This window comes from Podarcis pityusensis (assembly GCF_964106645.2).
Source record: "Podarcis pityusensis genome assembly, chromosome: 13".
Taxonomy (NCBI): Eukaryota; Metazoa; Chordata; class Lepidosauria; order Squamata; family Lacertidae; genus Podarcis; species Podarcis pityusensis.
The window spans coordinates 48471117-48487522 of record NC_138038.1 but is presented as its reverse complement, the minus strand read 5'-3'; the positions used below and the strand labels follow the sequence as shown (position 1 = coordinate 48487522).

Sequence of the window (16406 nt, the reverse complement as noted above, 5' to 3'; positions counted from 1 at the left end):
TCAGAAAAGAAGCCAAAAAAAGAAATTACAGTTATGACGTCCTTGGAGCTGACATGAAGTTCTGAAATAATTTTTTTAGCATGGTTGAGTGAGGCCTAGGGGCTATAATTGGGATCCAAAACTGGTCATATGAAACATTCATCCGCACACAACTTCCCCTCCCCACCCCCGGTTGTTTGTGTTGACTTGTTGACTTGTTTTCAAAATCCAGGCATTTATTTCCTGAGATACATATGGCTGTGAAATAGCAAAAATTGTTGCAGTTAGCCTTGCCAAGGAAAAACTCCAGCCATTTGTTTTCACTTACTTACCTAATTCTTAATTAATTAAGGATCTATTAATTATCAGTTAATTAAACTTAATCATGTTTCTCTCTATGCTGCAATGAGCTAGGCCATGGTTTGGCTTAATCTTACGCGCGAACCACCTTGATTTATAAGATATAAAGATATTAAACAATGAAACTTTTGCCTACACACAACTTCCCTTTCTCCCCGCTCTTATTTGTTTGTGTTGACTTGTTTTCTTGTTTTCAAAATCCAGACTTTCAGTTGCTATGAAGTAGCATGTTTCTACTTGCTAACATGCTTCTTAATTAAACCAATCATTTATTAGTTACCAGTTAATTAAATTTACCACCTTTCTCACAGGGCACTGATTGTGCCTCTTTCTCAGTAGCTGTCACTAAGAAAAGCTGCTACACAGGCTTGCGGCATTATAACAAAGCAAGGCCTACAACTCTGCCACAGAGGTTGTTTAACATTTCTTCATCATAAACATATATGCAGAGCTTTGTCACTGAGTCAAAAATATCCTCCATTATTGCTTTGCAACCAGTGGGAGTTGCATGTGTTTTAAGTGCTTTGTGGTGTTCTGTGGTAGCAGTCTTCTGCCTTCCAGATGTTGCTGGATTGTAACTCCTATCACCCTTCTCATGCTGGCTTGGGATGATGGAAAATGCCAGTCAGTAAGGAGAGGGCTGTGGGGTTTTATTTGGAAGTCTCTGATGGGATTAAAAAACCCCACACGTTTTAAACGCTCTGTCACAAGAGACAAGGGCCCTCCAGGACTTGACATCTTTCCGCAGGGCCTGCAAGACAGAGCTGTTCCACCAGGCCTTTGGTCAGGGCGCAGCCTGACTCCCTCCTTTGGCAATCTTTACAATACTTTAGTTTATGGTTGCCATCAATTTTGATTTTAATTAATTCTTTGATGTTTTTATAATGTTGCACTATTTTAGTGTTGTTAGCCGCCCTGAGCCCGGCTTCGGCTGGGGAGGGCGGGATATAAATAAAATTTATTATTATTATTATTATTATTAAAACCAGCTTTCTTTAACCTGGTGCCATCCAGTTGGTTTTGGCACCTGTGGAAAGTATGGAAACTTCCTGGTAGTTGTGAATATAAGGAATGCTATCCCTTAAATAGTAACTAATTGGCACTTGGCAGAATACAATCTTCCTTTGGGGCATTTTTGAGGGCTCAAAGGACAGTGATTCCCACCACTGCATTGGTGGGACTAGAAACTGAGAAATGCAAAGAGTGATAGCAGAGAAATGCTCAAGCTAAGTTTGCTTCCTGAAGCTGAATACAGTGGTACCTCGGGTTAAGTACTTAATTTGTTCCGGAGGGCAGTTCTTAATCTGAAACTGTTCTTAACCTGAAGCACCACTTTAGCTAATGGGGCCTCCTCCTGCCGCCGCTCCGCTAGAGCACGATTTCTGTTCTCATCCTAAAGCAAAGTTCTTAACCCGAGGTACTATTTCTGGGTTAGCGGAGTCTGTAACTTGAAGCGTATGTAACCTGAAGCATATGTAACCTGAGGTATCACTGTATCATAGTTTTACTCCCTTTGCATTGTCCCAAATGATCACCAAGTGTTCTGCAGGTGAGGGCCGCCTGCAGAGACAATTTTATTTGGAGATTCATTCCATACAATATAAAAATGGGCCATTTGTGAGGTCATATCTACCCTTTGGACTTTCTTTCCATTACATATTATGATAGGGCACCCAAGGGCTTTCTTCTTTCAATAAGCCTTTTAAGTAGAAAGGTTTATCCAAGGCTTCATGTGTGTTGGAAATGTCCCATCAGGTGAAACAAATTGTGGGTTTGTTTTCTTTTTGCACCACAACAGGAGCCTGTCAAGGCTTCATCCCAGTAGTAAAGGTGGCATAAATTTACAAAACAAGAGTGAAGGCTTTTAAAAACATCTTTCTCTCCTCTAGTATCTGGCTTCCTCTGAGTCATGGATGAGCCTGAAGGGCCAAAGGGGTTTAGGGAAAAGGTGAGCTTTGAGAAAGCCTTTGAAGGAACAGATAGAAGTGGCTCTGTGTAAGAGTCTAGGCAATCCAAGATGTAAGTAAAGGGGGAGGATGTCATTGAAATTCTACTCAATATGATCCAGAGCAGAACTCTGACGTATAGTTAGCAGAGCAAAACCTTAAACATGGTGCAGGATTCCCAAAAAATAGACCAGAGACGATGAATATTTCATCCAGCAGAGCTTTACTACTACTGAAGGCAAATGAGCGTAATGGTCGCAAATCCAATACATTCAGACTTGGCACTGACCATAAGAAATCCAGTAGCAACAGACTTGACTTAAACTTACAATAACTTGTAATAAGTCTAAGCCTTAACACTAAACACATGTACAGAACCCCATACTGTCCTAGGAGGAAAAGAGATAGAAAGTGAAAGTGAAACCTAGGGTCCTTCTGGTCTATTTTTATAGTCAGCATGACCCTGACAGAAAGAGATAAGAGAACCAGTTTAAGCCAGCTATACTGAGCCCTGCTTTGGCCGGGGAGGGCGGGATATAAATAAATTATTATTGTTATTATTGTTATTATTATTATCTGAAGGTATAACCCAAACATTATGAACCTTCCACTTGCTTCTTTCACACAGAGAAGCTTCCAGAACCCTCTTGAATTAATTAGAATAGGAAAGATCTCTACACATCAGATCAATACTTTCTGCACTAAGAAATGCAAACTGGCAGAGGAAACTATGGTCCTCCAGAGGTTGTTGGACTACAAAACCCATCATCCTTGACCATTTGTTATTTTGGCTGCTACTGCTGGGTCCAAGGACACCTGGAGTCTTCAGGTTCCTCTGCCACTGATTTTATGGGAATGAAGGACAACAGGCAGAATTTTCAAAAGAGGATGAAATTCCTTCCTGAAAGTATGTGAATGAGGAACAAAAACAAACAAAAACCTCCAGAAGACGATTTTCTTTATTTGTGTTTTTATTATTGTCTAGTAAATATATTTATGACCACAAAACATGCAATACAGTATATGAAAATAGCAGAAATGTCCTCAGTGCTAGTCGTGGGTCTCATGAAGAACACAGTAGTGGTAGGTGGGTCATAAAATTGGTTTGTTTAAGTATATGGAAAGAGTTATAGGGTGTTTATTTACAGTACATAAGTGGACCTGACTATAATAGAACAGGTCAGAGACTCTCATGGCTTCCTGAGGCTGGAAGCCTGCTAGTGAAGCAGGGACATTGGATGAACAGGCACAGAATAGGATTTCACATGGGGTGGAGAGGAGGCCTGAAGCTCTGAAACGGGGAGGTTGCAATGGAAGTAAGGACTGAAGGTACTCAGTGTAGCTCAAGACACTAAGGCTGAAGCCCTATGCACACAGAGTTCATCCCATTGAATTCAGTAGGATTTACTTCTAAGTCGACATGCCAAAGCACCTTTCTCAAGGCCTGTGTCTGCCTCCATGCTTTACAATCGCAGGTTGGGTGGGAGAACTGGTTCCGCTCTCCTTGACTGTGGAAATCAGATATCTAGGGAGTGCAGTGCTCTAGGCTTTAGCAAAATTGCCTCTCTCACATGACAAATCCCTGAGTGGACAGGGCTTCATATCTACTTGCCAGGGAAGAACTTGGGCTGTTAGAGAGAAACGTAAGGTGTTTATACTGGAGATGGAGTCCTGTCTCCAGCCAGTGACTTCTTCTTTGCACCTCCCAAGGTGTAGGGCAAGCTCCCAGGAAGATGCTTCTAGGCCACTCGTTGGATCACATTCTTATAGTCAGGGCCTGGTGGCTGCTTCTTCAGCTGCAGCATCCTAGAGAAGAGCCATTTTACCTGTGGGAAGGAGTGGGGGTGGGGATAAAGAAAGACGTAGAACAGACATGAGCATGGAAGAATAATAATATGCAAATTCTATTTGTTATTAGTGACCAATCAGATGCCCCCGTTGGAAGCCTCAAAGCAGGACTTGAAGGTGCTATACTCACAAGTTGTTCTAGGAGGCATGCTGCCTTCAACAATGGAAGTAAAACATTGTCTTTGCGGGTATTAGTCAGTCTTAACCTTATCCATTAATTTGTCTAACCCTCGTTTAAAGCTTTCCAAGTTGAATGGCCAACATTGCCTCTTGGGGGAGCAAATTCCACTGTTTAACTATGAAGAAGTACATCCTTTTGGCAATGTATAATAAAATCTTTCCTTGTCATCTTTTCCCCATCCTCCTATTCCTCAACTTGTCTTGCCAACCAACAAGTCAAATCTTTTTCTTCATCCATTCTTCGGATTTTAATGGACTGTTTGACACAGTGTAAAGGTATATGCTAAGTCCTCCACAGAACCATTCACTAATTTACGATAAACAGTACTAATATTTCAGCCTTATCCTAGGACCCTCGTACCTACGGGACCGCCTCTCCTGGTATGCCCCAGGGAGGACCTTAAGGTCCACAAATAACAACACTTTGGAGGTCCTGAGCCGCAAGGTGGTTAGATTGGTCTCAACTAGGGCCAGGGCCTTTTCAGTACTGGTCCCGACTTGGTGGAACGCTCTGTCACAAGAGACCAGGGCCCTGCGGGATTTGACATCTTTCCGCAGGGCCTACAAGACGGAGCTGTTCCACCTGGCCTTTGGTTTGGACTCAGTCTGACCCTTATGTTTCCCTCCCCTTATGGTTTTGATTTATGGGCTACTACTAAAATGAGACTGCATTTTAAATTGTATTTTAACCCATAATTTAATTAACTTTTTTTTCCTATTACATTTTATTGTAATTTTATTGGTGTTAGCCGCCCTGAGCCCGGTTCTGGCCAGGGAGGGCGGGGTATAAATAATTTTTTTATTTTTTATTATTATTATTTTGTCTCTCCCCCCCATCTCTGCAGTGTTTATGTAAGATGCAAGTGTGGATATGTAGTATCGCTTCTCCTCTACTCACTTTGAACAGTGTCACGGTGGCACTATAGCAAACACTGAGGATGAAGAGCAGGAAGAAAACAAAGATGGTCACCCACAAGTTATCCAGTTCCTCCTTTTTCTCATCACTATAATCAACATCTGCTGACACAGTCGTCTCTGTGAGGGAAGAAAGAGATGTCATTTCCAGTGTTCAACATAAAATATCCCATAACTTCAGCCGTTCCTTCACCCACCACTCATATTTCTACACTTTGTCATCAACCCATGGTGCAAGAATCCAAAGGCATCTGTTCCTAAATTTGACTGTCATTGTAGTAATTGCAGATGCAGGTAGGGATGTAGGAAACCCACATGGTAGGAATTCTGTCACGGTGCAATTCCACTATGACAATTCCTTACTTAAAGCCAGGCTATGGGTTGCCATTTAAAAATTCACATTGCCCAGTGGATTCTATCTGCTACCATTTGTCCTGCCCTTAATGATATAAATGATAGAATTATGTTGAATCATGGGTTCTGTACTACTGTTAAAAGGTAAAGGGACCCCTGACCATTAGGTCCAGTCGTGGCCGACTCTGGGGTTGCGGCGCTCATCTCGCTTTATTAGCCGAGGGAGCCGGCGTACAGCTTCCGGGTCACGTGGCCAGCATGACTAAGCCGCTTCTTGCGAACCAGAGAAGCGCACGGAAACGCTGTTTACCTTCCCGCTAGAGCGGTACCTATTTATCTACTTGCACTTTGATGTGCTTTCGAACTGCTAGGTTGGCAGGAGCAGGGACTGAGCAACGGGAGCTCACCCTGTCATGGGGATTCGAACCCCTGACTTTCTGATCAGCAAGTCCTAGGCTCTGCGGTTTAACCCACAGTGCCACCCACGTACTTCCATTACTATTATTCCTCCTTTTTCTTTAAACTTTAATAAATGTATTTTAAAAAAAACAAAAACAAAATCCATTATACACAAACTTCACACCTGCAAGATCATCTATGGCTTCTATAACAATTAATATTATCTAAATTTTGGATTAGTGGCTTGGTGTAGGATCTTTGGGAACCCTCTCTGTTCTCCCCATGTAATGTTTGTGCCTAGTCCTACAGAGTAACTTCACTCTGTTGGGAGAGCTCTCCTTCTCCCTTTTCCGGCACTCTGCCTAAAGGACCAGTTCATCCAATTCTTATCAGCTTGTTTCTGATAAACTTGTTGTGCAATGTGGTTTAGAAAGGCCACACAGTGAGCTTCATGGTTGAGGAGTGATTTGAATCTGGAGTTCTAAGCACCAAACCGAATGCTAACAAGTGCACTAAGCAGACCACCTGCTAACATTGAAGCAAGGAGTAACCAGGGAGTAGGTGTGGGAAGGAAGTTGTAGATGGCTGAGGCCACACCCTGGCAGCCCATGGGGTCTCTTCTAAATATGGGGTCTCTTCTAATTCTGATGAGAGAGGTAGGACATTCTGTAATGTCTTCTGTTACTCTCTTCCTTTGTTTCACTGGACGCAAACACTTTTATCTAATACTGGGTTCACTGGGTTAACTTGCCAGTACCACAATTTTAGATCCACCATCTTCAAAAACTGTCAAGAAGTGCCAGTATGTCAAATATTTGTTGGCTCTGATGTTGGCTCTAGCCATTTATATGAATGTGCATATAAATTTGCATTTTTCTTTGCATGCGGGCTTGTGTTTGTCTCTACAGTGGTACCTTGGTTCTTGAATGTAATCTGTTCCGGAAGTCCATTTGACTTCCAAAATGTTCGAAAACCAAGGCGCAGCTTCCGATTGGTGCAGGTGCCCCAGAAACAATAGCTGACAGCTGCACTGGATGTTCAGCTTCCGAAGAACGTTCAAAAACCGGAACACTTACTTCTGGGTTTTCGATGTTTGGGAGCTGATTTGTTCATCAACTAAGCCGTTTGAGAACCAGTATTCCACTGTACATTCATTGCTGTCCTTTGCTTGTGGCAGTGATTTCTTCCATCTATTCTATTGAACTCCTGCCTGCTCACGTCTCCATCCTTCCAGTGTTATCAGCAGGGAAATTCTTACACAAGCCGAGAGAAAAATGGGAGTCTTGCAGCATAACTAGAGCAGGAGCAGTTGAGTGGAGACCTTGGCACTTGTAGTTTCCAAAAGCAGGAATGTCTGGGCTCGAGTGTGCTTGGACAGTTGATTTTCTTCCGTCATTGATTTTCAAGATCATCATCCAAAATGTGAAACTTTGAGTCAGCTCATCATTTTTTGTGTTTGATTGGGTAGTTATGAGGGGATCTCTACCTCTTTGGAGAACATATCCCCACTCTGCAACTTTGGTCACTGCCATGCACACCATGCAAACTCCTTCCCTAATGTATCTCTCTCATATCCTCATCTGACAAAAGTACAGTGGTACCTTGGTTGTCGGAGCTTTCTGCTGTCAATCGGGAGCCATGGAAGCCATGTCAGATGTTCGGCTTTCGAAAAACGTTTGCAAACCGGAACACTCACTTCCGGGTTTGCGGCGTTCGGGAGCCGATTTGTTTGGGAGCCAAGCCGTTCGACAACCAAGGTACCACTGTATGACTAATCCATTCATGTGGCCTGAATATTTTGTGAATCTTTCATGGCTCCTCATCCATCTGACCTATGAACCCATCTATCCAGGCTTGGCTCAGTTTGCTCGCCCATCTCAGTCATATTTAGAGTCAAACTAAGTTTATTATCACTATTACTGTTATTATTATAGTGATTTATTTATATCATGTCTTTCCCCCAGGCCTGGACTCAAGGCAGCTTTTAAAACAACATCGATAAAACACAATGTTAGGTTAAATGTGTTATTTGAATTTGACATATTTCTGTTTTTACGTAGTAGATAGCCAACTTTGAGGGCCAAGTTTTGTTAAGGACCCTGGTGCAAAGGGAGGTAATTTTATATGCAGTCCTAATGAACATTATCATTCCTTGTGGCTGTAATTTGCCATAAGCTTCTATAGATACCATGGTAGGGGGTTGTGAAGGAGGAAACTTCTTTTTGTGCACCACAGCCCCCCCCCAAATGCCCCACTCAACAAGGTATCACTTTTAGCTTGGCCCTCAGAAATTATTCACTGTTTTTCAGGCAATGCAGGTATTGTGCATTCTTTGCTCTCTCACTGAAATGCACAACAATCCAGACAATGTGAATTGATGGGGGTGGGAGGGTATATGTTTCAATGGTGAGTGTGCATGTCTGTTGCACCAGACGACAGCTGACTATTTTCTGGCCCTATGAGTACTTTGCTGCTGCTCTCCATTGAGCTAACTTCCCACAGGATGCTTTGCCTACACCTGTGCTTCCACCTCCATCCAGATAAGCTCTGTACCTCCTATTGGACTGAGGTTCTAGCTCTGAGGTAGAGAGTGTACTTTGCATCAGTTGCACTCAATACTAGTCCTTCTCAGAGCAGACCTGTTTTAACTAATGGCCCTAAGTTAGTCATATTCATTAATCCCAATGGGTCTACTCTGAGCATGTGAACAGGCGCAACCTTGATGAAGGATCTTGTCTAAGCACGTCCAACAGTGGCTGGTCTGGTGCCATATGAAGTCCTTTGCCCTCCACTGTCAGTTTGTCTTCTGCAATTGGCATTCAGAAGCACAGTACCTCTGAAAAGGAGGATTTCAAATAGTGATCACAGCCAACAACTGCAATGAGATCTATGCATTTGTCTCAGCTCTCTTAACTGCTTCTATAAGAACATTTAAGGGGAGCTTGAAGAGCTTGTCAGAGTGACAAGCATTAGGCTGAGAAGGAGGGCAGATGAGGCTCAATAAAAGTCAGCTTCTCACATCTTGTAAGATATTTCCTGATTTGGGGAAGACGGAGAAGGGCATTGCAAAATAATTTCCCACTGATCTTCTAATATGGGCAGGTCTCTCCATATTATATGTATATTTTCATATCAAGAAGGCAAAATTAGCAGACGAGGCTTTGGCTTTGATTTTGGGTGAATGTTTCAGATTTAAAATTATCATTATCATTACTATTGGTATATGTTTAAAAATGCATTTAGCTCTTGTTTCTCTACAATCATGTCCACCATTCCCCAGCCTTTTTATTTTCACTCCCTTGTTTTATATATATGTGGGTTCATGTTTTCCCCACATATGCTGCAATGTATCTAAATCTGTCGCCTCTGTATGAGCTACTTGAGCCTTGTTAGCATCTTGGGCCTGCTTTATTTTCTGCTCCCCTTGCTCTGTTGCTGCTTCTTCTTTGCTTGTTTATACTGTCCTTTACAGCCTCTTTTCCTGCTGTATATTATATATCAGCTTCTAATACACAGAACACTGAGTTATAATACTGTTTCTCCGCCTGCAGTGAACACTGCAGCCTCTGCCATGATAGGATAGTTTGAACAACAATTCCATTCAGGAGCTGAGACCTGGTGGGGCAGTTGAGGCCGTGGCAAAGCTACTGATGGTGGTGGTGGTAACGGGGTTGAGGGGGATCCGTAACAGAATCTTTGTGGGAGAGACGGGTACATAAATATTCCTCTTTAATGTTACAACAGCCTCTTTGTTGTTTTCAGCACCAGACGTTAAAAGGAGAGCAGCTTCCTGTGTGTGGACATGTGTAGATGGAAGTCAGGGTGGAGCAAATGACAGGATGCTGGACTTGAGTCCGGTGGAAGGTGACCCAGATTCAAATCACCACTTAACTAGATGAAGCTCACTGGGTGTCTTTGGACCAAATCACTCTCACTTCTGGGACATAGCAAGGGCCTGTTGTGAGCAGTAAAACTACACATATACTGACCTTTGCAACTTCCCCGCTCCCCATGGCATAGCTCTGATAATGGCGAATACATTTTGCTTCCAATATCATGAAGACCCCCCTTAATCCATTCTCTCCTTGCATTCCAGAACCCACCCCACCATCGATTCCCCTGCAAATGACCACAACATGGGATATATCTGAGTTGGTTCTCTTTTTATTCATGGAAATTATTTACACAGGGTTTATCTAACAATGCTAGAGAAAAAATCTGGGAGAGGCTGAAGAGGTTGCAATGCCGTAGGACGGATGGTCATCATTTTTTACCCTGGGTTTTCTCCACGGTCCTCTGGGTGAACTTCATGGGGAGGGCTTCGTGGATAACCATACAGGTGTGTGAAACTCCGTTGTTCCAGTCAGCGAATGGGATTTTCATGTGGCTGTATAGAAAGTAGGAGTCGTTCTTGTTGTCCTTTATGACCGGCGTGTTGACATGATGGTCTTCAGGCATGGCATTGTGATTCCTCAGCCACTGGATAGAAACTTCTTTTGGGGTGAATCCTGTGACCAGGCAGGTGAGGGTCAGCATTGGTGGCTGAGCGTTGATTTCCTCGTGGTGAGGGGGGTAGAGGAACACTCCGGGAGGGGTTCTCGTGCCTTTTTGAGAGGAGGGGGCGAAATGTGTGAGAGAAACGGAGGAAGCAACAATTATTAACATTAAGCCAAATTAGTGAATGCAATGTTGAGAATGAGGGTCTTGTAGGGAAAGACTGTGATTTTGTTGTCTTGAACATAGGTACTCCAGACAGGGTCATTGCAGACTGTCCACACACACTTCATAGCAGCAGCATGTTCTCAATAATTACCCTAACTGGCCAATTATATTATCTGAACTACATGAGATAGCAGTGATTTAAGATTTCAACAGCCCTGCTTCCCAATATATATACGGATATCATGCAGCACACAGAATCCCAGCCTTTACTGAGAAGTTATTGGTATGCTCAAGTTCCTGCAGGGCCGGGGGTCGAAAGGCAAGCATAGTTTAAAATCTTGCAATGCTCATGCAGCAACCTCTGCACAGCAGATACCCAGGTAGCTCCACAATGTGTGAACCGGGCCATCAGGGAAAGGGCATGAAGAACTGCTTTAAACAGAACCGGCTCAATCTTTCATCTAGGTTCAATCAATGCTGGGGAAACAATATCAATAGAGTGGAGATGGCAATAGTCTTATGGGAATGAAAATTGTTATGTGAGAGTCACTGACCCCTGTGGGGGACGCACCCTTCCCTCCCCTTGGTCCAAGAGCTGTCTTCTAATAATAAAAAAAATGCATTGCAGGTCTTTCAAGTACCATAAAAACCTGTGAGCAAAGGGGAATGGTTTTCCAGACCTCCTTTGCCACTGCAAAGTTTGTCTCCAGTGTGAATTGCAGATGAGCCAAGTGGTGTTGTGTGTTTTCAAGCACCATAAAAACCTGTGAGCAGAGACAAGTGTAGAATGATTGTGCAAACCTGCACAATACCCCCACCAGACTGTGTGAAATTGCAAAGTGTGTCCGCAGTGTAAATTGCAGATGAGCCATGTGGTGCTGTGTGTTTAAGTATTCTCTTTCCTGCTGGAACACAAGGAAACCAGCCCCATGATGGGAGACCAACTCTGTTCCCCCCCTTACCTGTTGTCTTGGCAATGGTCCTATTGATGGGAGCAGTCAAGCCTGGATATTCCACATTGCAGGTGAATTTCTCACCCTGCAGCCACGTGGTGACAGGGAGGGAGCTGGTAGCAGTGAACCTTCCATTACGTTCTTCTTTCACTTCCAGTAGTTCTGGGCTCACGGGTCCAGAATCCGCTCGTGACCAGGTGACTTTCAGCCCATCTGCGTTTTCCAGATTCTCCACCACACAAGTGAGCTTGGGGTCATTGTTTACATACAGGTCTTGTGGCGTTGGGGGTATGATGTGCACATTAATGCCGCTGGAGGGGCATTCAGCATTATCTGGAGACGCAAATTTCATGTTAGTTCTCTAACCACCCCCCACTTCTCTGCTGTTTTAGGGGCTTGCCACTTCTTGCGGCAGAGTAGAAATGGAAAACAGCAACACTATCAGTAAGGTAATGTGGACATGGTAGGCAGTGGGCAAAGCCTTATTTCAATGGGCCTTAATTGAAAGCAGCTATATAGACATGAATTAGGGAGGAGGCTGTCTTGAAATTATTATCACATACATGAGAGGATTCTCAATAATCTGGAAGCAGTTGTCCTCCTCCCCCTTGCATTCCAGTCCATGCCCACCAAAACAGAGGAAAACACAAGTGCCAGCTCAGTCAACCTTTCCTACCTTCACATATCTTCGCTTTGCTTTTCACTTTGGTTTGGGTTTCTTCGTGGAACACCTGGCAGTAGTAGGTATTCCCAGCCTGCCAGTCTTCTTGGCTGACGTTGACTGTGCTTGTGGTGCTGAAGGTGTATCCGTGGGCATCTTTCCTGGGCTGCTCAGTGAATGAAGCCAGGAGCCCAGCTTGCCCACCCACCAGCCATTCCACTGTCAGCATTTTGGGGTAAAAGCTAGAGATCACACACATCAGCTCAATGGTGGCATCACTGGATCTGGGTTTGCAGGAGGAATGGAGCAGGCGGACTTCTGGGGCCACTGGAGGTAGTGCAATAGAGCCTGGAAGGATATAATTTATGAGAGGTAGGGATGGGTGAAATTGTCAGTTTCGGTTTCCTCTTAGTTTCTTATTCTCCCAGTTCTCCACATCAGTTTGCAACTATTTTAAAAAACAAGGTCTTACTCATGTGCATTTTAATCCAAATTTCTCCTAACATACAAACCTTTGTATGCAATTTTGCATAACATAAACATTTTTGCTAAGCAGTGCTCTCAATATGATGGATTTTTACATTATTCATATCATATATTAGTGTGGGGGCACAATTCCCCCTAGTTGATGCATTTTTATACATACTACTTGGCTGGAGAACTGCTTTGCAAAATCCAGAGAAGGACAGATTTGATAGGACGCCACTTGTCTACTTGTCTACCACTCAGCGTAAGCCCTGAGACCCAAGCAGAGGAATCCGCTTAGTTAGAAGACTGGAGGGTGAGTGGCCACTGGTTCATCTGCCACTGACATCTTTTGGTTCCCCTATTACTATTCTTCCCTCCTTTTGATATCATGATCCCAATGTTTTGAACACTCACTCAGAAATGCACTGTTTTCCTACTTTGTATCCCTATTCAAAGCTTGCCTCACCCCGATAGCTATCATGCTTTGCCTTGCCTGCTTCAGCACAAAGGATAGCACAAGGTGATCAATCCTAGCCATTCCTTCCATCATTACAAGTTATTGGGCCTCAGGAATATCCACCCCCACCCCCATTTCTTAATTCACTTCACTCCTTCTACAGCTTGACAGCTCATATAAGATATTAAAGGTGGGGGTCATGAATGCCCACGGCAGCAAACACTGTGTATACACTACTAATATTTGTAACTTTGTTCCCAGAATAAAGCAGCAATAAACAAAATTTAAAAATAAATAGCCACGAATCATTGTAAATTCAACAACCAAACCTTGAAATGTATTCAAAAAAGTTGCCATTGAGTGTTTCTTCAACTTGTCCCTGACTACTGAACCTGCCTTTTCCTTACCTCACGTCTGGTACTGAATGAGCAATTCCAAGCTTTCTCTCTCTGTCCCCCAACCCCCACATTTCAGTTGTAAGCCATGTTGGGCAGAGACCATTTCTTGCGCTGCCTGCTTAATGTCCCTTGGTACCAGACAATAAAGTAAAGGTAAAGGGACCCCTGACCACGAGGTCCAGTCGTGACCGACTCTGGGGTTGCGGCACTCATCTCGCTTTACTGGCCGAGGGAGCCGGCGTACAGCTTCCAGGTCATGTGGCCAGCATGACTAAGCCGTTTCTAGCGAACCAGAGCAGCACACGGAAACGCCGTTTACCTTCCCGCTGGAGTGGTACCTATTTATCTACTTGCACTTTGAGGTGCTTTCGAACTGCTAGGTTGGAAGGAGCTGGGACCGAGCAACGGGAGCTCACCCCATTGCGGGGATTTGAACCACTGACCTTCTGATTGGCAAGTCCTAGGCTCTGTGGTTTAACCCACAGCGCCACCCGCGTCCCTTACCAGACAATAGCGGCACCCAAAAATATTGCATCTATTCCCCAACTCTCTCCACCAAAGTATTTCGCTTTCCTTTCTTTCACCATATTGAGTGTCCATTTGAGGGTCAAAAAGAAAGCAGATAACAATGGCCCAGCCAGACTCACGCTCAATCTCCTTGGTGATTTCAGAGCTGGTAGCTGCATGGGCGACTTTGCATTCAATCTTCTCTGATTCCCAGGTGCTGGTTGGGATGGTGAGCTGGCTGGTGAGAGTGTAGAGGCCCCTGGATGAATCCAATAGTGCAGGGAAGGTCCGGATGCCGCTGGAGATGGCTCCTGAATTCCATTGCACTGTGACTGGTTCGGGAAAGTAGCCAGAGACCAGACAACCTATGGAGACCTGGGAGGCAGTAGAGGAGTCTTGGCTACAGGGAGGCAATGGGAAAACCGTTGGGGCTGTGGCACTTGCTGCAATGAAAGAGAAAGACATGTTGAGTATACGCTGTCCAGCCAATGTGGATGCTTGTGTGTTCCTGCAATACAGGGGGTTGGAATAGATGCCCCTTGGGAGTCTCTTCCAATTCTACTTTTCTATGATTCCATCAGCTGAGTGTGGGTTACAGGATCTCATCGTCTCATTTGAGGTAGAGCATTGTCCTGAAAGATTCTCGGGCGTGCCCAAGTTCATGGAAAGTTCTGCCGTTGTCAACCATTTCCAGTCCTGGCTGGATTTAAGAATGCTGCAGGATTGATCTCTGCTATTTGTTAGAGGAAGGGACAAGGAGATATATGTTGTGCTGATGTATCACTTTCAAGCTGATTTTCTCAGCTATAAATCTTCTTTTAAAATAAGCTTAGGATTCTGAATTCTTTGCAGAATACATGCAGCCCTGTTTTAACACCCACTGACAGACCGTTTCTCTCTGAGTTTTCCTAATACTTGACTTATGTCATTCAGCTGCAATTGCGCTGTTATTCAGTGAATAATTAATTTCAACTTTTTGGCCTTAAGTTTGTCAGTTATCTAAACATGCAGGAGACATTTGCATTTTGCATTCTACATTGATTAAAAAAGAGAGAGAGATGTGAGCGAATCTTACAGCCATGAGAAGGCAACACCCATTCATGGCCAAGGGGAAGGAATGCTGGAGTATGTGGTTTGGGAAAAGCAATCAGAAGAAAGGGTGTAGTTTTGGCCTTGCTGTCCCTGCATCTGGCTTATGCCTAAAGGAAACGGGAAGTTGGCAGGAGAAGGTGGGAAGCCATGGTAGCCTGAGTGCCACGTTCTGCTGCAACCAACCTTCTTGGATCTCGTGCCATTGACAGGCAGAGCCAAAGGCAAAAGCAACACAGGTGAGCAGAGCAACAGATACAGTTCATACCTTGGTACATTCTACCTGTAGAAAAGTCAGAGGATTCCAATGCACACATCCCCCCATTTCCCCATCCAAGTAAGCAAAAGCTATGATCACAATTCATATTCCAACCAGGCAAAAAAATCATTCAAGAAATGGTACAGGGTAGGTCTGAGGACGGTTGAGGTGTGGAGCCTTAGGCCAAGATGGTGCTGTTGGACTTCTGCTTGGTGAGAAAAACTTCAGCAGCTTGCAGATTTCCTGCCACAGTGGGAAAAGCATTAGCTATGGAGCTACCCCCCCTTTTTTTTGCCCGGGTGTTACTTCTGAACCAAGGTAACAACCACTTCTCTTTGGTGGCTGATGTACCACTCACCTGAGACCAAGTCGTTAGATTTAAGTCCCTTTCACCTAACCGAAACCAGTGGGGTGAAGAAATCAAGATTTGAATTCCGGCTCAAGATCTACAGCTGCAGTCCTGTATGCACTTGCCTAGGAACACAGTCACACCCACACCATCCACTTAAAGTGATCTTACATCACCTTAAAAGTCATGGCTTCCCCCAAAGAATGCTGGGAAGTGTAGCTCTCTGAGGGGTCTCCTAACGGCTCCCAGCACCCTTAACAAACTACAGTGCCCAGGCTTCTTTAGGGGAAGCCATGAAGCAGTGGGACGAAAGTGCTTTAAATGTATGGTGTGAATGTGTCATAGCTTCCTTGAACATTGATAGACTTATATCTTGAGCTAGTGCATGTTTCTCACTCTCTCGGTTGGCATTTTTGGCTGGCATTGCCCACATCTCAAAATTCCAGGCCTCCTTTTAGTTGTGCGAGTTCTCTCACTTCCTCTTTGTTCAGCACCAGCTGCAGGTTGCAGGTGTCCTTCTTAGTGCCCCCTCACATACAAATTTGACTGAAACTGGGTAAGGGGACAATCAAAAAGCAGCGGTCAACAGAAGAAGAAAAAATGGGAAGGCAAGCAAACTGTG

At 44.1% G+C, this 16406-nt stretch overlaps 2 gene segments (V, D, J or C); both read right to left on the bottom strand.

The window, feature by feature from the left end:
• Positions 1–3270: 3270 nt before the first annotated feature.
• LOC308461719 (immunoglobulin heavy constant gamma 2B-like) lies at positions 3271–7185 on the bottom strand. The segment is given in 3 exons: positions 7058–7185; positions 5212–5348; positions 3271–4111 (listed from the first exon to the last, which is right to left on the bottom strand).
• Positions 7186–10129: 2944 nt separating this feature from the next.
• LOC308460944 (Ig gamma-2C chain C region-like) lies at positions 10130–15454 on the bottom strand. The segment is given in 5 exons: positions 15445–15454; positions 14228–14530; positions 12273–12605; positions 11606–11929; positions 10130–10585 (listed from the first exon to the last, which is right to left on the bottom strand).
• Between the last annotated feature and the right edge of the window lie 952 nt (positions 15455–16406).